The sequence below is a fragment of the Phoca vitulina genome, unplaced genomic scaffold, assembly GCF_004348235.1.
Source record: "Phoca vitulina isolate PV1807 unplaced genomic scaffold, GSC_HSeal_1.0 scaffold27, whole genome shotgun sequence".
In the NCBI taxonomy this organism is placed as follows: domain Eukaryota; kingdom Metazoa; phylum Chordata; class Mammalia; order Carnivora; family Phocidae; genus Phoca; species Phoca vitulina.
Genome location: NW_022589730.1, coordinates 24420075 through 24443293, shown reverse-complemented (window position 1 = coordinate 24443293; position 23219 = coordinate 24420075). Strand labels below are relative to the sequence as shown.

Genomic DNA, 23219 nt, shown 5'->3' with positions numbered 1-23219 from the left:
AGGGAGAAGAAGAATCGGAAGCAGGCTCCACACCCAGCCCGGAGCCCAGCATCAATCTAATGACCCTGAGATCATGACCCGAGACAAAATCAAGAGCTAGACGCTTAACTGACTCAACCACCCAGGCCCCTCTTATTCATCTTTCTATCCCCAATGTCTAGATATTTAGGCATTCCCTAAATAGTATGCTGAAGGAAAGAGTAGGTGAATAAATGTTTAGCATCTTCAATATTTGTTGTGGTTGGCCACTAAGGGGAAAACTAATAGTTTAGTTAAAATATGAATCACTATTTTCATCAAATCACACTTAACCTAGTTCCAGACCATGTTCTATCTCAACTAGTTCAAGAAAAATCTCTCACTGACAATAAAAAAAAATGGTGGTGAGATGAGTAATAAATTACACTATGTTAAAAATTACCATCGCAATGAAAGCAAACGATATCCAAAGGAAGCTCAGGTTGGATAAGAATTTATATTAGTAGTGACTTACTTTCTTAAGTCTATCCCTCCTTAGTCCAGAGACACTGAAGCCAACATCAGAATTTGGAAGCACGGCTTCCACGTTCTCTTTGGAACTATGGGACTGGCTTAGGCTAAATTATCTAAAGACATGAGGCTCCCCCAATGCACATGGACAGCTGGTCTTCCGAATAGGAGGGTGAAATACTGATCTGGTTTCTTGTCACCTGCCCCTGAACTCAAGACCACTACTACTTTCCTCTTCCCTACTCAGGGGACAGAGACCCAAAACCAGCTGGCTCCAACTAATCCTCCATATCAAGCCATAAGTCTTGATTTTGGTTTAATTTCTTAAATAAGGAATTAAGCCTCATTAGGAAATATTATAAAAATATTCTGCAATATATAAATGCCTTACTTATTATAACTTATTTCAAAGCTATTTTATACATTTTAAGCCATTTAGAATTAAGTTTTTTAATATAATCTTATAATGGGGTACATTACACTAATGAAAGTGAATTAACAAGAGCTACAATTACCAACATGGACATATCTCAAAAATACATATTAAAAAAAGTGCTACAGAATAATAGACATGGTATGATTTCATTTATATGATTTTTACAACATGCAAACAATATTATGGATATATTCATAGCTACTGTAAGTATGAAAACATACACAGGAAAAATACACAGCAAATTCAGAAGAATGCTTTTACATAGTGTTATCAGGAAAGGATCAGAGGAGCTTTAGCAGTATCAATAAATACTTTCTCAAACAGGAAAGGGGAAAGGAATAGAAGGAAGGGATGAAGCACATGTGGAAAATATACAGATTTGCTGAAAACTGACAGTATGGGGACACCTGGCTGGCTCAGTTGGAAGAGCATGTGATTCTTGATCTCAGGGTTGTGAGTTTGAGCCCTATGTTGGGTATAGAGATTACTAAAAAAAAAAAAAAAAAAGTAATAAAAATTTTTTAAAAATGAAATGAAAATGGACAGTATATACATGGGTTTTGGCCTATTACCCCTCTATTCCTGTCATTCATATATATATATATATACACACACACACATATACACACATATACATATTCATATATATATAAATTTATTTATTTATTTTTTTTAAAGAATAGTTTCTCAATCTCTCAGCAACAATACTGGAAGCTAGATAACAGGGAAGCAATGCCTTTAAAATACTAATAAAAAATAATTTTAACTAGATTTCTATAGCTAGCCAAGCTACCAGTTAAGTACGAAGGTACAATAAAGGCAATATTTTAGACTTGCCACAGCTAAAAAAAACCTCCCATGGACCCATTCTCTGGAAGCTACTGGAAGATGTATCCTTTCAATGTGAAGGAATAAAACAAGAAAAATGATGATAAGGAAGTCAAGAAGCAAAGGATGCAACACAAGACAGGGAAGACACATGCTCTAGATTGGGACAGGAGTCTAGACGGCCCCATGACCTCCACGGGAAGCAAACCAGAGAGCAACAGGTCACCTGATGTGTCTGACCTTATTCTGTGGAGGGTTACAATATCGTAAGAGAATCTGGCAGGAATGAATGATAGCTACATAGAAAATAAACGATTTTTTGGTAACTATGTACTTGGGAAAAAAAAAATCGTTCAAGAAAGGTCATGTATTCATAGTATACGACTCAACTCAACAGTTATCAATATTTATGTAATCATCATAATAGAAACAGTAAATAAAGATTTAACCAAAAATTGTGAGGTAACTATACTGGGAAGATGCTAAAAAAAGAAGTGGGAGTAGATTTAAGTGTGAAATCCTCATCTTCCGTAATAGGCAGGAAGTCAACAGAAATAGCTAAAAATTACTAAATCAGCAAATAACAGTAAAAGCATATTAGTTATGAATAAGGAGGCAAATAATGAGAAACAACAGCTAAGAGATCTGAGTGTGGCCTATTCTGGGGAAAAGGATTCTGGAGTGGGGAGGGTGGTCATGCAGTCTTTTCATTTTATGTCCATCACATTTTCTAATTTTTTAACTATATCTATATATTACTTTGATTTTAAAAATTAAATATTTTTAAGCTCCTTCACCTACTCAAATTTAAATGTTTAACATATATGGAAAACACAAAGTTATCATCATAACTAAATTCACAGTGACAAAAATGGAAATTATTCTTTACAGAGGCAAATAACTAACAAACTTTAAAAAATCTATTTATCTGATATAGTGCAATGTTAGTATTAGAGTTATCTCCCAAAATCAAAACTTCAAATTTCCACCATTTATGTGTTTACCGATAAGCAACAGTCATAGCTTGGCCAGAAAAGAGGAATTAAATTAAAACCCACTGCAGTGATAAACAGAGATCAATAAAACAAAACAGAAAATCCAGAAACAGACCCACTAGAGTACAACCAGCTGATTTTTGTCAACAATGCAAAAGCAATTCAATGGAGGAAGGACAGTTCTTTCAACAAATGGTGCTGGAACAACTGGACATCCATAAGCCAAACAAAACAAAACAAAACAAAAACCTGTATCTTAAAAGTTAACTCAAAATAACCATAGATCTAAGTGTAAAACATAGAACTCTAAAACCCTTTTTAGAAGACAACATAGGAGGGTGCCTGGGTGGCTCAGTCGTTAAGCGGCTGCCTTCGGCTCAGGTCATGATCCCAGGGTCCTGGGATCGAGCCCTGCATTGGGCTCCCTGCTCAGCGGGAAGCCTGCTTCTCCCTCTCCCACTCCCCCTGCTTGTGTTCCTGCTCTCGCTGTCTGTTTCTGTCAAATAAATAAATAAAATCTTTAAAAAAAAAAAAATAGAAGACAACATAGGAGAAAATCTTTGTGACTGGGGTTAGGAAGTACTTAGGCATTACACAAGAGCACAGATCATAAAAAAGTTGATAAGTTAAGCTTTACCAAAATTGAAAACGTTTGGTCGGTGAAAGACCCTGTTAAGAGGATGAAAAGCCACAGGCTTAGAGAAAATATTTGTAAGTCACATACCCAACAAAGGACTTGTATCCAGAACATATAAGGAACTCTCTAAAGTCAACAATAAGAAAACAATCCAATTAGAAAATATACAAAAGATTTTAACACATCACCAAAGAAGACATGGAAATGACAAACACATGAAAAGATATTCCATCATTATTAGCCATTCAGGGAACCACAAATTAAGACCATGATGACGTACTGCTACACATCTACTGGAATGGCTAAAATAAAAAAAAAATGACAGTACCAAATGCTGCCAAGGATGTACTGAAAGTAGCTCATATATTGCTAGTGGGAATGGAAAATGGAACAGCCCCCTCTGGAAAATGGTTCAACAGTTTCTTATAAAATTAAACAAAGGGGTGCCTGGGTGGCTGTTGGTTGTCTGCTTTCAGCTCAGGTCATGATCCTGGAGTCCTGGGATCCAGCCCCACGTACGGCTCCCTGCAGAGGGAGCTTCTCCCTCTCCCCCCCGCTTGTGCTCTCTCTCTCTCACTATCTCTCTCTCTAATAAATAAAATCTTTTTTAAAATTAAAAAAAAATTAAACATACACATACTATTCAACCCAGCAACTGTATTCCTGGACTATGATCCCAGAGAAATGAAAACTTAGGTTCACACAAAAAACTATATTCAAATATTCTTTCAACACATGAATGAACAAACAAACAGAGGTACATCCATACAATGGAATAAAAGAAGGTACTATTTGATACACCCAATAACTTGAATAGATCTCGAGGGCACTGTGAGTGAGAAAAGCCCATCCCAAAAGGTCACATCCTCAAAATAACAGCAACCCTGTGTTTGATTATTATAGTTTATATATAAGTGAATGAACAACAGGGATGAGGAAAGGGACAGGAGAGAGGAATCAGGAATATGTACTTTGTAATTATGAGGTACTTCTACTACCTGTGAAGTGGTAGAGTGTTATTTGAAAGTGGACTTGGATTAGTTGTAAATGTATACTGCAAACACAAGGGCAACCTCTAAAAAGTTTTAAAAAGTATAAGTGACATGCTAAGAAAGGACAGAAAATGGATTTATTTAAGTGCTCCATTAGAACCACAAAAGGCAGAAAGAGAAGACAAAAACAGGAACAAAAATAAGGGCAATGAATAGAAAACAGTAACAAATACTGGTAGACATTAATCCAACTTTATCATGTATCACTTGAACATCCATGGTCTAAATACACCAATTAAAAGAGACTGTCAAAGTGGATCAAAAAACAAGACCCAACTATATGCTGTCTACAAGAAACCCACTTTAAATATAAAAGACACATACAGATTAAAAGAGATGGAGAGATACACCATCTAACACTCATCAAACGAAAGCAGGAGAAGCTTTATTAATATTAGACACAGCCGCCTGCAGAGCAAGGAAACTTAGCAGGGATAAAAAATGGCATTCCACACTGACAAAGGGGTCAACGGTTTCAAGAAGACGTTATCATTAATGTGCACTGCCTAACATAACGGCGTCAAAATGCGTGAGGCAAACACTAATGCACTGCAAGAAGGGCGAGATGAATGCGCTATACCATAGCAGAAGACCTGAACACTCCTCTCTCAGAAATGGTCAGTAAGGACCTAGCTGATCTCAACACCATTATCAATCAAAACTGGATCTGACATCCATGGACTATTCTGTCCAACAACACAGGAATACACAGCTCACGTTGAATACCTCCCAAAACAGGCCACATTCTGGGCCATAAAACACATCCTAACTTAAATTTAAAAGAACAGAAATCATAAAATGCTTTGAGTGCTCCAAACCAATAAGCTAGAGAATAAAGAAACAATTTAGATGATTGCATGAGGAAATATTCTGACAAACGCAGAATACAGGACATTGTAAAGAACCACCTGGGTTCACCAAGAAGTCAATACCACAGTAACTAAAAGTGTGTGCATGGGGTAGGGAGCTTTTCTAAACTGAAGGAGACTAAAGGGATATTGTAACAACCAAATGTATATGTGACTCTTCAATGAACCCAGGTTTGGAAGAAGGAAAAAAAAATTATAAAAGACAATCTTGAGGGGAACCTGGGTGGCTCAGTCGGTTAAGTGTGTCTGCCTTCAGCTCGGGTATGATCCAGGGGTCCTGGGATCGAGCCCCACATCGGGCTCCCTGCTCAGTGGGAGCCTGCTTCTCCCTCTGCCTCCCACTCCCCCTGCTTGTGTGCTCTCTCTCAAATAAAAAAATTTTTTTAATTAAAAAAAAAAAAAAGACAATCTTGCGACCAAACTTGATGCAGATTGAATAGAAAATATTAAATGGACATAAGTGAGATAATGATAGCGTAACTGAGTAGGAAAATGACCTAATTCTTGGGAGACATGTGCTTAAATATTTAGGGGTAAAGCGTCATCATATCTGCAACTTCCTTTCAAATGGTTCAGAACAAAATAGAGACAAAGCAAACGTGGCAACTATTAACAATTGCTAATAGTTTATGAATGGAGGGATTAGGTGTTTATTACACTGTTCAACTTTTCTGTATGTTTGAAACTTACTAAAAATGAGTTTTGGTAGGGGTGCCTGGGTGGCTCAGTGGGTGAAGCGTCTGCCTTCAGCTCAGGTCGTGATCTCAGGGTCCTGGGATAGAGTCCCACATCAGGCTCCCTGCTCAGCAGGGAGTCTGTTTCTCCCTCTCCTTCTGCCGCTCCCCCACTTGTGCATGCTCTCTCTCTCAAATAAATAAAATCTTTTTAAAAAAAATGAGTTTTGGCAAACAGAAAGGCTACACACTATGACTCCATTTATGTAACACTCAAGATGACAAAACTCACGGTGAAGCACAGATCGGTGGCTGCTAGGCAGGGCACAGAGGGCTGGGGGGAAAAGGTGATCATAAAAGGGCAGCCTGAAGAAGTTCATTTGTGGGAATGGAAAAATTTGGTGTCCTGACTGCGGTGGTGGTGGTGGTGGTGGTGGTGGTGGTTGCATTAATCTGTACACGTGATGAAATTTCACAGAGTTATACACACACAAGGGAAAAAGAATACATGTAAAAACTGGAAAAATCCAAGTACAGTCGGCGGTCTGTTATGTTCCTGATGTAGATAATGTCCAATCCTTATATTAACACTGGGGGAAGACAGGTGAAAGGTACATGGGATTTCTCTGTATTACTTCTGCAACTTATCTGTCTATAATCACTGCAAAATGAAGTTTTAAAAAATCAGCTTAAAAAAGTCCAACCCCAAAGTCTGATCTATATGTGCAAGAAAGGTGCCAACAAGTCATACTAACAGGTACTTTCTGTCACGACCAGTAAGTTTATTTTTACGTATTAAGTTACTTCACCACCTATAATATCACATGATAAGATATTAGGATCTCACATTTAGTTTACTTAGTGTCTTGGAACGCTCTTTTACTTAGACTACTTTCCCCAAATAAGTTCGTTCAAGTCTTATTCAAAACCAAATTTTTTCAATAAAAGCAAGAGAAATCATGTGTTTGGGTCTTTTAGGGATTCCCCATTAACTTCAGAACTCTGGGGAATACACAGATTTTTGTCCTCAGCCACCTACGCAAAGGCACCGCTATTTCCTTTTGCTCAAAACTTTCCAATTCTTTTGTCTAATAATCCCTGACACTCCTGACAATGCATCAGTGAAATATTTTTTACAAAAACAACAAAAAAGACCTCCACAATTTGTTTATAGTCTTCTATTTATCTTGGAACTCTTGCTAATTACCAATTAGCATTGCGGGCCTAACAGTAGTTTACTAGATAAACACCCAAATGTGTCACAGGATCAAAATGGGGTAGTTGAGAAAATATTGGTTTATTGGCATGTACAACTTCTGAGTTCCTCTGGCTCTGCTGTGGGCTCCATTTCCCTTCTCTAGGCTTCATTACAATTAAAAGGATAAAAATGACACCAGATAAAAAGAAAATAAGAATCAGAACAATTTGTGTTCTCAATTCAATAGGCCAGTATTTTACTTTACTTGTGGTACCTTAAAAGCAATCAATTAAAAACAATTTACTTTGGGGGCGCCTGGGTGGCTCAGTTGGTTAACCGACTGCCTTCGGCTCAGGTCATGATCCTGGAGTCCCGGGATCGAGTCCCACATCGGGCTCCCTGCTTAGCAGGGAGTCTGCTTCTCCCTCTGACCCTCACCCCTCTCATTCTCTCTCTCTCTGTCATTCTCTCTCTCTCAAAAATAAATAAAAAAAAAAATTTTTTTTTTAAAAAAAACAAAAAAACAATTTACTTTGTGAGTTTAATTAGGTATATGAATGCTGAATTTTCAAAAGAACAAAATTCCATCCCACCTCTCCTAGATAAGGCAACAATGAGAAACATTATTATCATGGTCTACCAATGAAAATTTAAGTCAGACTTTATTTTTTATTGGTACTTTATTTTTTGAGTAAGTAATGCACATGGTGCAAACTACAAAGAGTTCACAGGGTATGTAGTAAAAAGTTTCCCATCTCATCTCTTAACCAACCTAGTTTCTCACTTAGAAAAAAAATATTACCAGTTTCTTGGGTATCATTCCAGATATTCTGTGTATATACAAACACATATTTTCCCCTTTATACACAGACCACAACACACTGTTCATGCCTCTTTGCTTTTTCTAGTTACTAAATATTAGAAATCACTACATAACTGTATATAAAGCACTCATTTTTATGACTCTGTAACATTCCAGTTTTTAATTTAATAAATCCTATACTGATGTGCACTTAAGTAGTTTACGGTCTTTTGCAATTATAAATCACTCTCCAATAGGTATCTGGCATGTGAGATATTTCACACGTGTATGACACTACAGGTAGGATAAATCCAGAGAAAGAGAATTGCTGGTCAAAGATTATGTGCATTTCCCATTTTGGTAGATACCGCTGAACGGTAGCAGAACATGCCACCTCAAAATATGCCACTTTGGCATTTTGGTGATTTTGAGCTACAGGCATTTGAAAAACACCAAATGCAGGGTGAGGCTTTCCCTGAACTCCCTTTAAGTGCCTAAAGACAGCTCCTCCAAAAGGAACTTCATTATCGTAAATCCCCTCCCTGGGAGTTTCACCAACCAGGTGACTCATCACAGGAAGAAAGACTAGAAGTGGACACCACACCCAGACACACAAACTATTGCACTTCCCATCTGTTCTTCTAAGGGTTCATTCCTCTTTCCTAAAAACCATTTACTCACCCGTAAGAGGTCTACATCTCCCTTCCCCTATCCCCATTAGGATGGTATTTAAGTCTGAATCCTATGCCACCTCCCTGGGTATCTCCTATGTGTAGATGAGGTACACATTAATAAACTTTTGTTTTCTCCTATTAATCTGTCTTCTATTACAAGGGTCTCAGCTAAGAACTCAGAAAGGTGGAGGGGGATTATTTTTCCTCCCCTACACCACCTAGCTGCCCTCTTTAGAGGCTGCCAGCCCACACTCCTCGCAGCAAGGCCTGTTTCTTCACACCACAGCCACCACCCTTTAATCAAACTTTCTGGTCCCTGCCAACTGATGAGACAAAATACTTTTTCAGCACAGTTTTAGTTTGCATTTCTTTCACCATGAAAGAGGTCATTACCTGTTCTTATCCTTTGCCTATTTTCTATTAATTTATAGGAAATAAATTTGATTTTCAAAGCTGCTAGGATAGACCACAAAGTTGTAAGATAAGTTCAATCCAGGACCACTATGAAACCCTTCTAAAATAACAATATGAATAAAGCCTATAAGCTTATCAGGAAAGACCGAACAGAATATTTACAAGCAAAACCAAGAAAGCCAACTGAGCACAAGGTGCAACGCCTCCCCTGCTGCTTTTCCTCACCAAACCCGAGAAATAATGCAAAAAAATTGTGTTTAATTGTAATTCCACAACCATGCTCAGAAATTCACAGGAGACCAGAAGTTGTGAGGAACCCCCATAAACTGGAAAACAGCTGGAGACGGACTGAGAAGGCAAACAGCATTCCAAGGCAGGCACAAGAGCCGTCAATCAAGGGCAGCCAGAGTATAAAGAGCAACTCCAGTCCACAAGCAGAAGGCCAGAAAAAAAGCCAGAGCCCAGGGGCAAGTGACAGGTGTGAGTAGGACACCCTGCCCCATCACCCTTGCCGAGCCCTCGCTCCCCTAGGAGCAACAATAAGGCACTATCTCCTGAGAACAGTGAAAGCAGTGCCTAAGGCAGCTGGAATGCCCAGGAAGGAAGAGCTCAGCCAAGCAAGACAACTAAGCCACTGAGGCATCGCTGTCAGGAAGTTCTACCGGCTCCCTACCCTCAGAGAAAGTAAAGTAGAAAACTGAGGCCCAATGGCATCTTCTCTGCAATGATTTATGCCAAGGATTCCAAACACAAACATAGATACAAACAAACACACACACACACACGCGCGCGCACACACACACACTAGCACGCGCACACACTCCACCTGAACACAATTTATTTGGAACTCCCAAGACCCTTAGCAATGAAACCCAGAATAAAATGGAACTTGAAAAACCCAGCATCCAATCACCTCACCTCCTAACAGCCCTGTTGCTTTGCCCTCTGGCTGTGCATCAGCCTTCCTCGGCTTTCAGCTCTTCTTTCTCTCAATATGTAACTGAGCCTGTCTCCTGGTTTCACTAGTGGCTTCCATGATAGGACTTTCAAATCTCTCCTAGTCCCAACCTTCCACCAGAGTGCCAGTTCTGTCTATATCCCTAAAATACTTAAGACTGTTTTTAACTCAAGGAAAATATATAAATATATAATTATATATAAAATCAGTAATTTTGTGGATAAACAATGCTCCTTACATAAGTCTAGACTAGAAATGGGAAGTGTACCATCGCTGATGCTTTCAGTAATAAACCTTTCAAAGGACCTATCTTTAATGCAGTGTAGTCAAGAACTTGACCTTGACACATAAAAAAACTGATACCATCCTCCTTCCCAAAACCACTTTCCCCTCTCAACTTCCCACTATCCCCCTAAAGCTCCCACTACGTAAGAACTACCTTGAAACTTTCTGTAGTATATATGTCCTGCCTCCTGAGGTAGATTACTCCTGTGAGACATAAATCAGGCTTTATTAATGTTCCTTCCCTCTCCCTAATTAACTTCCAGCACACTGCTAAAAAAACAAAAAAACAAAAACAAAAAGCAACTTGTTGAAACAGCCAAGGTCCCACAGCTAATAAATACATGAAAACATCTTCAGTATAAATTAGGAATAAAATATGTTAATTAAAACAATAAGGTATCATTTTTACCCATCATATTAGCAAAGGGTAAAAGGAAAGAACTGTGGTAGCATGAGGGCAATAAGGAAACAGGCACCCCATGAGTGTGTAGATATTTGACAGTATCTATCAAAATTTTAATTGTGTATACTCTTTGTGCCAGGATTTCATTTTTAGAAATTTATGTCACAGGTAAACTCATACCAGGTGACAAGTTCTATGCATACAGATGTTAATCATCTCATTGTTTGGAACAGCAAAGACATAAAATAATCCAGATGACAGTCATGACTACAGTATGGGATGAGCACAGAAAGGACTACTGCGTAGCCATGGAAAAGAATTGAGGCAGACCTTAGGTGTTGGTGTGTAAAGAAAAGATATCCAAGTAAAAACAAATAAGAAAGAGCTCATACAGTAAGACCCCACTCATTTAAATAAACATGTTCATTCCTACATGCGCCCAAGCCATGTCTTAAAGGGGACATAAACAATGGTCCAAGACTGATTACCCCTGAAGAATGGGACTAGAAATCTGGAGGGAAGGGACTTTTCACTTTAAGTCCTTTTGTACTGCCTGATTTTTTTTTAAACTATAAACACATTATAATTTAAAGTAAAAAAAAGCTAAATAAATGCATTGTTCTCTGGACATGCTCTCCTTCAGGAAGGACCTGAACATGCTTCTAGCTGGTGCTTTCACCCCTATGTGAGACCTATCCCAGGACTAACACTTCATCTTGACTTCTCAGTCAAAACCCAAGCATAAATGTTTACTAACTAGACATTTTAATCTGATGTCTTGCTGTTATCATAAATTCAAAAATAGAATTTAACATTTGCCCCACAAAGGAGCAACCCTTCAGAAGTCGCAATTTCTATCAATGTTATCAGCACTCTTGACTCAAGTGATCTCCCGTAAGCTAACATTTGTTCCTCAGACACCTGTCACGCATTTGCTATAAATGCTGGGTGTTATGATGGGTACTGAAAATGCAAAAATGAATAAAACCAGGTCCCTGCCATTAATGAACTCAGAGCCAAACAGGCCAAAAAATGATTATAACGTGGGGTATTACCACAGAGTTCTCCATACATGAGAAGCTCTGGAAAGACAGGTGCATCTGAGGCAGAGGAAACAGCCCGTGCAATGGTGCTCCTTCTTAGCCAATTTACTTCTCTGTTCTATATGCCAGGAACTAGTCTAAGTTCTCTACAACTGTCCATTTATTTAGTCCTCGTTAACAACTCTTAGAGGTGAACACAATTTTCTCATTTTAGAGATGAGGAAACTAAGGTACAGACGGGTTAAATAATTTGCCCAACGTCCCAGAGATAACAAGTGACAAAGCCAGGATTTGTACCCAGGCAATCTAATTCCCTAACGTGCCCATGTAGCTAATTGACCCATTCCAATCCAGTCCCTGGTCTTTCCCTTTACTAAAGAGACTCTCCAATGACATTAAGTCCTGTGGGAGGATGAAAAGTACAGCAATACAGTCAATAACATTTTAAGAACTTTGCATGGCGACAGATGATGACTACACTTAGCACAGTGAGCATTTCATAACATATATAACCATCGAATTACTATGCTGTACACCTGAAACTCACGTATTGTATGTTAACTATACTTCGATAAAAAATTAAAATGAAAAAAAGTCCTGTGGGTTCTTCGACAGCATCCACAATATCATCTTTTAAATCCACCTCTTCCTTTATATTCCTGCGGCCACCATGCGAGGCCAGGCTCCTGTAATCCCGTATGACCTAGTGCAACAGTATCCGGATTTCTTTGCCTCCCACCTCTTCGCCTGGATTCACTCTGCACACTCCACTACTGCATTAATCCTTAAAAGGAACTTCTGTCCAACGCTGCAATTAAGATCAAAGGTTCTAGTGTGAGACAGACCCTAATAAGTCTGTGTAGAGTGAGGATGAATCTCTGTTTCATGACCTAAAAACACCACTGTATAATAGGAAAAACAGTACTTAAAACGTGTAAGATTTTCTGAGGATGAAGCAGGATGAGGCAGCATGCAAAGCACTCAGGAAGGGACCCGGCAGAGCATGCTAGCCAAATAAAAGGTCAAATATAATAGATCTTTAATGTCAGTAAAATTACCACTTCCATCACTTCAATCACCAGCTCAAAAACATTCAATGATTCATCACCTGAAAAACAGAGTACAATATTGACATTTAAGACATTCCAGTCTGAAAGCTCACTTTCCAACTTTATTTCCAACTATGCTCCAAACCAGTGGTTCCCAAACTTAAACATACATAAAAACACCTGAGGAGTATGTGGTTAAAAATGCAAATGCCTGGGGCACCTGGGTGGCTCAGTCAATTGAGCCTCTGACTCTTGATTTCAGCTCAGGGCATGATCTCAGGGTCATGGGATCAAGCCCAGTGCCAGGCTCTGCGCTCAGCAGGGAGTCGGCTTGAGATTCTCTCTCTCCCTCTCCCTCTGCCCCTCCCCACCCCGAGCTCTCATACTCTCGCATATGTGCTCTCTCTCAAATAAATAAATCTTTAAAAAAAAAGAAAAAAAAGCAAATGTCTGGGCCCCAAAGATTCAGAATGTTGGGTTAGGGCCCAAGTATCTGCATTTTCTAAAAAGCATTCATACTGATTTGGATACAAGTAGTCTGTAACCTCAGTTTGCAAATAAGTGTCATAACAAAGTAGAGGCAAGCAGTCTTCTCAACATCTAGCATGCTCATCCACGCCTCTGTTCTGCCATTTGTGCCTGCCTCCCACTACCACATCTGATCCACAGCCCCTTCGACCCTATTCACTAAGCACAGAAGGAGCTCTCTCTTTCCTCTGTAGTCCTAAAGCATTCTATCTTCACCACTCATTTGGACTTCAGCGAGCCTTCCAGTAATACCTGGTTTGTTGTCTGACTCTCATACTGCTATTTAACTTTTCATGTCAATTATTTCCCCAAGTCAATTTTACCGTCATGAACAAAAGCAATACTCTGAATAGGAATTGGTATGCTCAATATTTTATATTTATGAAATATTTGATATATACATAAAATTAAATCTCCTTTTATGTGTACTGACTTGCTATCTCCTGATTCAATGTGCCTTAAATGGAAAGTAAACATCAGTGGATCTGAAAAATACATAACCAATTCTGTCCTAACACCCTCAAAATATGCAAATGACACACTAGTGTACTTTGTCCCAACTTAGGCTGAGAATCCATTAATCATAACCTATATTCCACAATCGCCTGCTTCCTGAGAAAGGAAAAAAATACGCATGCCCCTCATTTGTACTCGAGACTTTAAGGCGAAACCTCACAGTTGAAACAGGAGACTAGAGAAATAGGGGGCAATGGTCACTGGCCAAAGGACATGTTAAACACACAGGTGCCGTCAGTCCACCAAGTAACAGAACATTCTCTAAAAGATTACTATGTTCCAAGTGCTATATTGAGTACCCTGAGGTATTCCACTTCAGCGAAATGTAAGTAATGAGAATAAAAAGATTAAGCTCTTGAAGATCAGAAGAGGTATGGAAGATGGAAAGGTGACAGAGGGTAGGAACTGAACCAGCAGACCTGAGGGAGCCCCAGTGTAAGTGCCTGCTAAAGGGGACCTGAAAAAGAAGCAAGCCAATCCACCCCATTGAACCCCACGAAGGCCAGAGAGCTGGGGAAAAGCACCATGAAGACAGGAGCAAGGTGCGGGGCTAAATAAAGTGGGCCCCCGCCAACCCCGCACCGCACAGGAGACCGTGTGTGTGCTCTCTGGAGAAATATGCCTGCAGACACTGGACTCCAAAGCCCAGGCTGGGAGGGTAATGAGAAGAAGGATGAGAACAGGAGAATGAAGTTCAAGTGTGCCTGCTGCAGGCACATGGTGGGCTTCCCCTCCTCCAAGGCAGGGGGCTGGATGAGTCTTCTCACGAGAAGCTGAAGGGGCACCCAGGGAAAAGTTAACAGACATCTGGGATCCCCCTCATTTCAAAAGCTGACCTGCCACCCCCAGCAATGCCCACCACTCAACAAAATCCACTCACACAAACCACTTCCAATCTTAAGTACAAGTGAACAAGTGAACAACCAAAAATCATTAGACTTGTGAGGAAAGCCTCCAACACAAAATATAGAAACCAAAATAAACCAGAGAAAGGAATTCTCAGGAATTCTCAGACATTCCAAAGAGGATTCTCAGAAAAAATTTAAAAATAAGACAGCCTCAGAGAGGTAAACCAGTAACATTAATAAATGCAAACATTTATTTAGCACGTACTATTCCCCAGGCACCATACAGGAAGACGTTACCAACTGAGCACTCATCACAGCAGACTGACGGGCCCTACCACAGAGCACTCCCAGTTCATGAGAGCAATGAACAGGAGGGCTAGCAAATCTAAAACACGACATTTCATCACAGCAGAGTGTCTTCCCAGCAACAAAAAATAAAAATGACGCTGCAACCAAAGTAAGGTTCCAAATGGCTCATGTGTTAACCAAACAAGAAAAGTCATGGACCAATCATGAGTTAAACTGAATGGTGTTTGATTACAGCAGCCAAAGAAATGCGTCCAGAAAAAAGAAACATCTTTCAGACCTGTCTTTCAATGAAAATACAGAGAACAGTCTGTATGGAACAATTACAGCTATGAATATTTTCCCAAAAAAGTGGAGAAAAATACTAATTCAGTACAGCCTGAAGTGGAATCTGCTAAGATGCATAATAACTGATGGTGGTAAAAATACATGTGAAGCAGAAGAAACTTAGATGGACAAATTTACAAACCTTGTGAAAATGCAAGGTGTTTAAAACCTACTCGTTATTCATTGCATGATCAATGAGCAGGAAGGTGGCATAAAATATCAGAATCTATCATATGTTATTGAACCAGTTACAAGAGTTAACTTCATTACTTTCATGAACTTAACCCATCATCAGTTCCATGAAAATTCTGTCAGAAACAGAAGCTGCATATCCTGATCTGTCCTACCACACAATACCATGGCTTAGCCAGGGTATAGTTTTATGGAAATTTTTCGAGCTCAGAGATGAGAACAAAATTTTTCTGAAGAACCTCCCTCAGCCACTATTATTGAACACTGAATGGCTTGAAAATTTGTTTTTGCTGCAGATTTGCTAATATTTCACAATGAGTTCAATCTAAAATTAAAAGGCCAAAAGCGCTTCCATGCAAAACCTACACTGAGCTAGTCATTTCGAGGACAATGGACACCGAATCACAAGTGATGTCAAGCTGCTTTACACACTTTGCATGCTGTAAAAAATTAAAATGAGATGCGAGATCTCCAATGCCACACAAATGTGCAATAGATATATTTTCCAAAATAAAACTACAGTTCCAGCATTTTTCAGACCTCAATACAAGTTCCACATTTCAAAAACCATTTAACTGTGCAACAAGAAGCTTCCACCTAACCCTCAATTGGAAGTGATTGGTGGGCAATGCGATGATTTGCTAAAAGGTAATTATCAAGAAAAGAATCTAGCAGAATTCTATAGATACCGTCTCCAAGCAATAAATATGCTCCACTAAAACCATATGTTCATGGATTGGCATCAGTATTTGGAGGTACCATGTAAAAAGATACTGTCAAAGATCAAAGAGAAAAAAATCTCATTACAAACCAACGTTAAATATGAACATTTGTGATCAATTTTGACTGAGGTTTAAAGATACCCTGTTAGATAAAATGTTATCCCCTCTCCTCCAAAAAGAGATTTCATTCTTCTCATTAGCAAACCTTATTATAAAAAACCTATTCTCAACCATTATCCTATTGTATTTTGAATTTCATCAGTAAAAAACTTGTTGAAATTTTTTCTCTCCTGTTACATAAGTACCTGTATAATATTCTTTGTTTTACCTCTTGGCCCACAAAGCCTAAAATATTTACAATCTGGCCCTTTACACAAATATATGCCAACTTTTGGCCTAGATAAATAAACTGAGGCAAAGAAAGATTAAGTGACTTGCTCCAGACTACAGAGTTAGAAAGTGGCGTACCAGGTTTCAGACCTAGGCAGGCTGGGTACAGAAACCACTATACCACATTGCTTCCATGAACCAAGAACAAGATGTCACAAAAAAGGAAACAGTCAAAGGACAAGAAAAGATACTTGAAAAGTTGTTTTAAAAACTGGACAGAAAGAAGATAAGGTCAAAGAAACTCCCATAATAAAGAACAAGAGACAAACAGATGGAAAACAGGAAATGTAAGCTTAGAAGACCCACTTAGATAGAAGGTCTTAATATATTAGTAACAGGAGCTCCAAAAAGCAAGCACGAACAAAACAGAGGGGTGTTAAGTCAAGACACTGTCGAGCTGGGTGTGAAGCATCTGAGATTTTATCTCACACGCACACTAACAAAGCCATGAAGCCTCTGGAATGGGGACCAAACAATTCTGTGCTCACAGCAAAAGCAGTGGCCACAGCAACATCTTGCATCAGTTTCCTGGGCCCTAATCCCCACAGGCCTTTCAAAGTATTTCGTAAAAATTAGTAATATGTTCATGAAAACATAAGCAAATGGGGGTGGGGAGCAGGGAAACCAGGTAAATTACTCAGCTCAGCAGTGAGCACTACTTACATACTCCTAGCAATGTAAACACTGAGCACTAAATTAGCCAAGAATTCTCACGTATCTCTACTGGAAGGGCTGGAAGAGAGGGGAGGAAGAGGAAGAGCACCTCATCTACCATAACAAGGAGTCATGAGATTGAGCCCCTGAGTTGGGCTCCGCACTCAGCAGGGAGTATGCTTAAAATTCTCTCTCCCCCTCTGCCCCTCCCTCTGCTCCGGCGCATGCACGCTCTAAAATAAATGAATAAATCTTTTTAAAAAAAAAAGGTATTCTAAGGTGAAGGGTTGCAAGAGATATTCTGAAGGAATTGTTAAGATTCAGTGACTGAATCAATCTAAAAAAGAAATTATGAGTCATATGACACACAAAATGTGTAGTGTTTAATTCTTCCAGTGTCCTTACTGGAGAATTAACAGCCACTTTTAGTGTCTGCATTTATTTATTTATTTATTTTAGAGACAGTGCGGTGTGTGCCAGCTGGGGGAGGGGCAGAGGGGGAGGAAGAGGGAAAGAAACCCAAGCAGACTCCACACTGAGCCTGGAGCCCAGCATGGGGCTTGATCTCACAACCCTGAGATCATGACCTGAGCCGAAACCAAGAGCCGGACGCTTAACCAACCGAGCCACACAGGCACCCCTGCTTTGTTTGTAAGTTGAGATATAACTGACATGTAGCATTATGTTAGTTTCTGGTGTACAACATAATGTTCCATATGCGTATATTGCAAAATGATCACAATTAAGTCTAGTTAACATCCATCACCATACATAATCACAATTTTTTCTTATGATGAAAACTTAAAAGATCTGTTAGCAAATTTCGAATATACAATAATTATTAACTATAGTCGCCATGTTGCACACTACACCTCCACGACTTATAATTAGAAGTTTATACCTTTTGACCAACTTTACCCATTTTGTCCACACACCCGGCCCCACCCCAAGCCCGCAACCCCGGCGTGGTATCTGCATATTTAAAGAATATGATAAAAATTAGAGAAGATCAAAAAGTACCAACCAAACTTCCTTAAAGAAATGAAAAAAAGAACAAAATATGTTAGTAAATAAGACCTATTTGTAAAGTTGTTCTCAACCCTACTAGCTTAGGTTATTTTGACTAGAAATAAGTAACCGGTAGATAACTTACACACTGTTTACATGCAGTTTTTAAGTAGAAGTTCGGAGCATTAACTCCACGAAGAACCTGCCAAGGCGAAACAAGCTGAAAGGCGGGAGCAGAGAGTGAACAATTCCCCTTACACTTAACTGAGAAGTGGTACGCTGAAACACACCATCATCAGGGCCAGGACCTTCACACCTGGCCACAGTCCAGGCCTTGAGAGCTAAGGTGGAATGTGGAACCCCCTCGGGAAGCAGCATACCAGACTAGAGGACTTCCTAAGTCCTGTCTACCTCCAAGACTCCGTCTTCTCTCCGTCCTGGGAAAGGATGAGCAGCAAAAGACATCTGGCCCCTCACCTATTCAGGCTCACAAGCCGTTTTCAACCAACCAGGTCACAGAAAAAAAAGTTGAGAAGGGGCCTCAAGCCCAAGTCTGTCAGGAGCTCATTCTTCCTGCACATTTTCTCACTTTAAGAGTTTTTCTGGGGGAGCCTGGGTGGCTCGGTCAGTTAAGCATCCGACTCTTGATTTCAGCTCAGGTCGTGATCTCAGGGTCGTGAGATCGAGCCCTGTGTCCGGCTCCACGCTGCGCATGGAGTCTGCTTGAGGTTCTCTCTCCCTCCCTGTCCCACTGCCCCTCCCCGCAACTCCCTCTCTCCAAAATAAAAGAAAAAAAAAAAAAGAGTCTTCCTGTTGAATTGGGGGTGCCTCAATCACCCACTGGGACAGAGGGATCTCTCAACAGGAACGCAGGAACCATCACTGCCCCAGTGGATGCTGAGCATTACATACACTCTGATTACAAGTATACAATACTTAAAAAACATAAATATAAGGAGACCAAAATGAAATAAAGACTTTACATGTTGTCACATTGCTTTTATGCTTAATCACTTTTAAAGGTCTCATTTTACCAAAACCTACACTGCAAGCACACAGGTATTTCCCATGTTTGTCATAGTCACTAAAAAGGAAAATGGAGTGGTCCTCTCCATCGTTAACCATACCCATTACCTAAAGTGAAAGATGACACATTGAATTTGTAGCAGCAAAGGAAGTCACTTCACCTAGGAAGTCTCAGCAAAATGTTCCAAAACATGGTAGGCAGAATAATAGCCCCCGAAGATGTCTATACCCTCATCTACGGAACCTGTGAGTGTTATCTTACCCGGCAGAGGGGACTTTGCAGCTATAATTAAGTTAAGGACCTTGAGATGGGGGAAATTCTCCTGACTTATCCAGGTGGGCCTGATCTTACCACACAGGTCCTTAACCTTTCCCAGCAGTGATCAGAGACCTACTACAGAATGGACGAAGAGATGCTGGCTTTGAAGATGGAGCACGAGGGCTGCAAACCAAGGAATAGCGGTGGCCTCTAGAAGCTGGAAGAGACAAGGAAACAGATTCTCCCCTAGAAACCTCCAGAAAAGAACAAAGCCTTGCTGACACACTGATTTTAGCCCAGTAAGGCCCATTTTGGACTTCAAAATACAGGACTTTAAAATAATTTGTATTGTTTTAAGATACTAAATTCGTGGTAACTTGTTAAGTAGGCATAGAAAACTAACACACACAGGGTGCCTGGGTGGCAGCTCAGATCATGATTTCAAGGTCCTGATATCGAGCCCCGCTTGGGGCTCTGCGCTCAGTGCCAAGTCTGCTTGTCCCTCTTCCTCCCCCTTGTCCCTCCTTCCCCCACCTTGTACTCTCTCTCTACAACAAATCTTAAAAAAAAAAAAAACTAATACGTAGTAAACAACTTCTAACAACATGTGAAAGTATCTACAAAAGTATAATCAAATTGCCCAAATATTTAGAGCAAGGAGACATAGTTATTTGTGCATGTATATTTCACTTTTTTAAAATTTGCACATGTGGTATCTCACTTCTGTTTTTCTCCTGCTCTCATGAAAACTCCATCAATTAAAATGCCAAAGTGACAATAAGTGACAATTCTTTGAACTTTTTGTAGAAGGATGAACCATATCAACCAAGAAAATGAAACAGGGTTACAGGATCAACTGGGAAAAAAACAGGAAACAATTATACCATGTTTTTTAGGGAGTCAAACATCAAAGTGTTTGCACTGTGTAATTCCCTTGTATCAAATGGATGCTACGTTTTTAAAAATAAGTCCTTCTAAATATTGATATTAAGAGCTTACTATTAATTTTTTTAGATGTGATAATAGTAATGTGGGCATATTAAAAAGAATGACTCAACCTTCTACAGATACACACTCAAATATTTACAGATGAAATAGTATGCCTATGATCTGCTTTAAAATAGTTGGGAGCGGGGATAGGAATGGATAAGGGAGTAGTTGAAAGTAAATTAGCCTGAGTTACTAATTGTTGAAGCTGGGTAATGGATACATGGGGGGATATTAAAATTATTTCAATATTTAAACTGTTCTGTATTTAAAAGTTACAAAAACAAAGTCCTTGGATTCTATCATAATAATACAGACTCAATATATTTAACAGTTGAATCTCCTTCCTGTGACATTGCCCCTCTCAAATCTCTGCCACTCAAGCACCTGCAACTTATAGTTTAATCAATTATTCTTTAATCCCCAACTCATTTTACCCTATTAACCTTAAAAGTTTCAGCAAGTCACTTAACCTCTAAGAGCCTGGTTCTTCATCTGCAGAATGGGAATATTTATACTTGGCCACTCTGAGTTGCCAAGAGAATTATCTATGATAAAAATTACAAAGCAAGAATAATCATTCTAGAAATCTATATATTCACAAATTTCATGCTCGGCAGCAACCATTCCCCTATTCCTCTAGATCTCTTCCCTTCCACCTCCAGTTCCTTTCTTGTGCCCTCTACCCGTCAGACCAAAGGCCTGGGTTCCTCTGTAAGATCACATTCCCCTCCACGGCCTCCAACACCCCTGTCTACACAGAAGCTTCTCTCTACATACCTCTCCCTCCAACCTCCCCTCTCCCCTTTCAGGGGTCCCACTCCATCTAAACCCCTATTCCGTCCATTCTGTGTACCCCATTGCCGGCCCTATCACAATCACCCCATCACTCCTCTACCCCAGTTCAGTACTTTCTGCGATCAGCTTTATCACCCACTACTGCCACCAGCTCTCAAACACCTGGGCTAACTTCCCACCCTTTCGGTTAAAACACAATTGCTAGTTGCCAGGAAGTGGGAAAGGGGGAAATAAAGAGTGACTGTTAATGGGTACGAGTTTCTTTTTTGGGCAACAAAAATATTCTGGAATTAGATAGCTGCACAACCCTGTGAATATGCTAAAAACCACTGAATTATACTTTAATTGTGATTTTAAAGGATGAATTTTATGGTATGTGAACTACTTCTCCGTAACAACGTGTACGTAAAAAAAAAAAAAAAAAAAAATGAAAAAGAAAATCAACACAATTGCTCACCCTGCCCATTACACGCCCATTTGTCAGACCAACATCGCCCCATCTCCCGATGTCTCTATCTACCTGCTCTTTGGTATCCCCCCAACTCTTAACACTAGACTCGGATAGAGGTCCCTCTCACTCTTGACTAACACACGCCCCCACCCTCTCAGTGCCACTGTGCCCTGGAAGGGGGCGGGGGAAGATGCGGGCGGGTCTCGCGGCCCAGGCACTGCCCCTCCAGGGTGGCCCAGTCCCCCACGGGCAGGAAAGGACCCTCTCTCCCGCCCCGGCGGAGCTGTCCCGCCGACGGGAGGTGAGGGTGTCCGCAAACCCGCTCGGACAAGGGGCTGGGGGCCCCGCCAGGCTTCCAGGGCCGTTCCGCTGGGGGCGGCGCCACAGCCCACCTGTCTCAGCCGGAGGGCAGATCCGCTTCCAGCTCCACCGACACAGGAGCGGGTGGCAGAGGGGGATCGGAAGAAGCCGCCGTCGCCGCCGCAGCCAGGGTGGCGCACGCCGGCTCAGGCCTCCATGTTTCCACGTCTCTGCGGCTGCGGCTCCGGCTCCAGCTCCCGCTCGACTCCGGCTCGGCTCCCGCCCCGGCAGCGTCCGTGCGGAGGCTGGGAGGCGGGGAGAGAAGAGGGAAGCGGCCGAGAACGCGGCTGGGGACCGAACGGCCGGGCGCGCTTCGGCCGACGGTCACGTGGCGCGCAGCGCGCAGACTTCTGGGAAATGTAGTCCTTCAGACGTTAGGCGTTTCTCCCCCCTCCTAGTGCGTCCAGGGCAACGGCAAAGCCACGTGGCAAATTCGAGAAGCGGCTAATCCGTTTTACTCATCGCGGGGCGCCTGGGTGGCTCAGCTGGTTAAGCTCACCCCACACCAGTAGTTCTGGTGGCTTAGCTTTGTTAAGGCCCCTGTTTATTCCAACTTGGATAACCATCCCAAAGCCAAGCCGTTCCTTGTAGGGCTCTGAGAAATTGGAAATAGGAAAATAATGTATCTTTGGGTGTGTTATTCTTTATTTTTATCTTTATTCTTTTGAAACCCTTTTGTCGAGAGCTGACTTTCAGAAAGTAATTTTTAATGGAGGCAGGTAGTAGGTCTGTAACTAACTGCACTATTTACAGAAAGGGCAGCTCCCATAGGAAAGAGTTTCGATTCAGTGCAAAGCCCAGAGAATTTGAAGTCAAATGAGCTGAAGTTACCAGACTGACATACGTCTTTGAGTTTTTCTCATCAGTTTCCTCGTCTTAAATACATACAAGATGATGGTGATAATTCTTCTCATACCGGACTATTGCCGAATCAGTAACAATAATTAACAAGTCACATTATGGGTTGTTTTCTATGTGCTATGCATTATTGTTTCTCCAGTAACACTGGGATAGATATCACTATTACTTCTGTTTTACAAT

At 40.6% G+C, this 23219-nt stretch overlaps 1 protein-coding gene across 5 annotated transcripts in view; it reads right to left on the bottom strand.

Moving 5' to 3' along the window:
- DYM (dymeclin) overlaps nucleotides 1-22506 on the bottom strand; it is a 419774-nt gene extending 397268 nt beyond the window's left edge. For all 5 annotated transcript variants that reach the window (XM_032422734.1, XM_032422732.1, XM_032422736.1 and 2 more), the window contains exon 1: nucleotides 22211-22506. The gene's annotated coding sequence lies outside the window, so the exon portion shown is untranslated. The remainder of the gene's footprint in view (nucleotides 1-22210) is intronic.
- Between the last annotated feature and the right edge of the window lie 713 nt (nucleotides 22507-23219).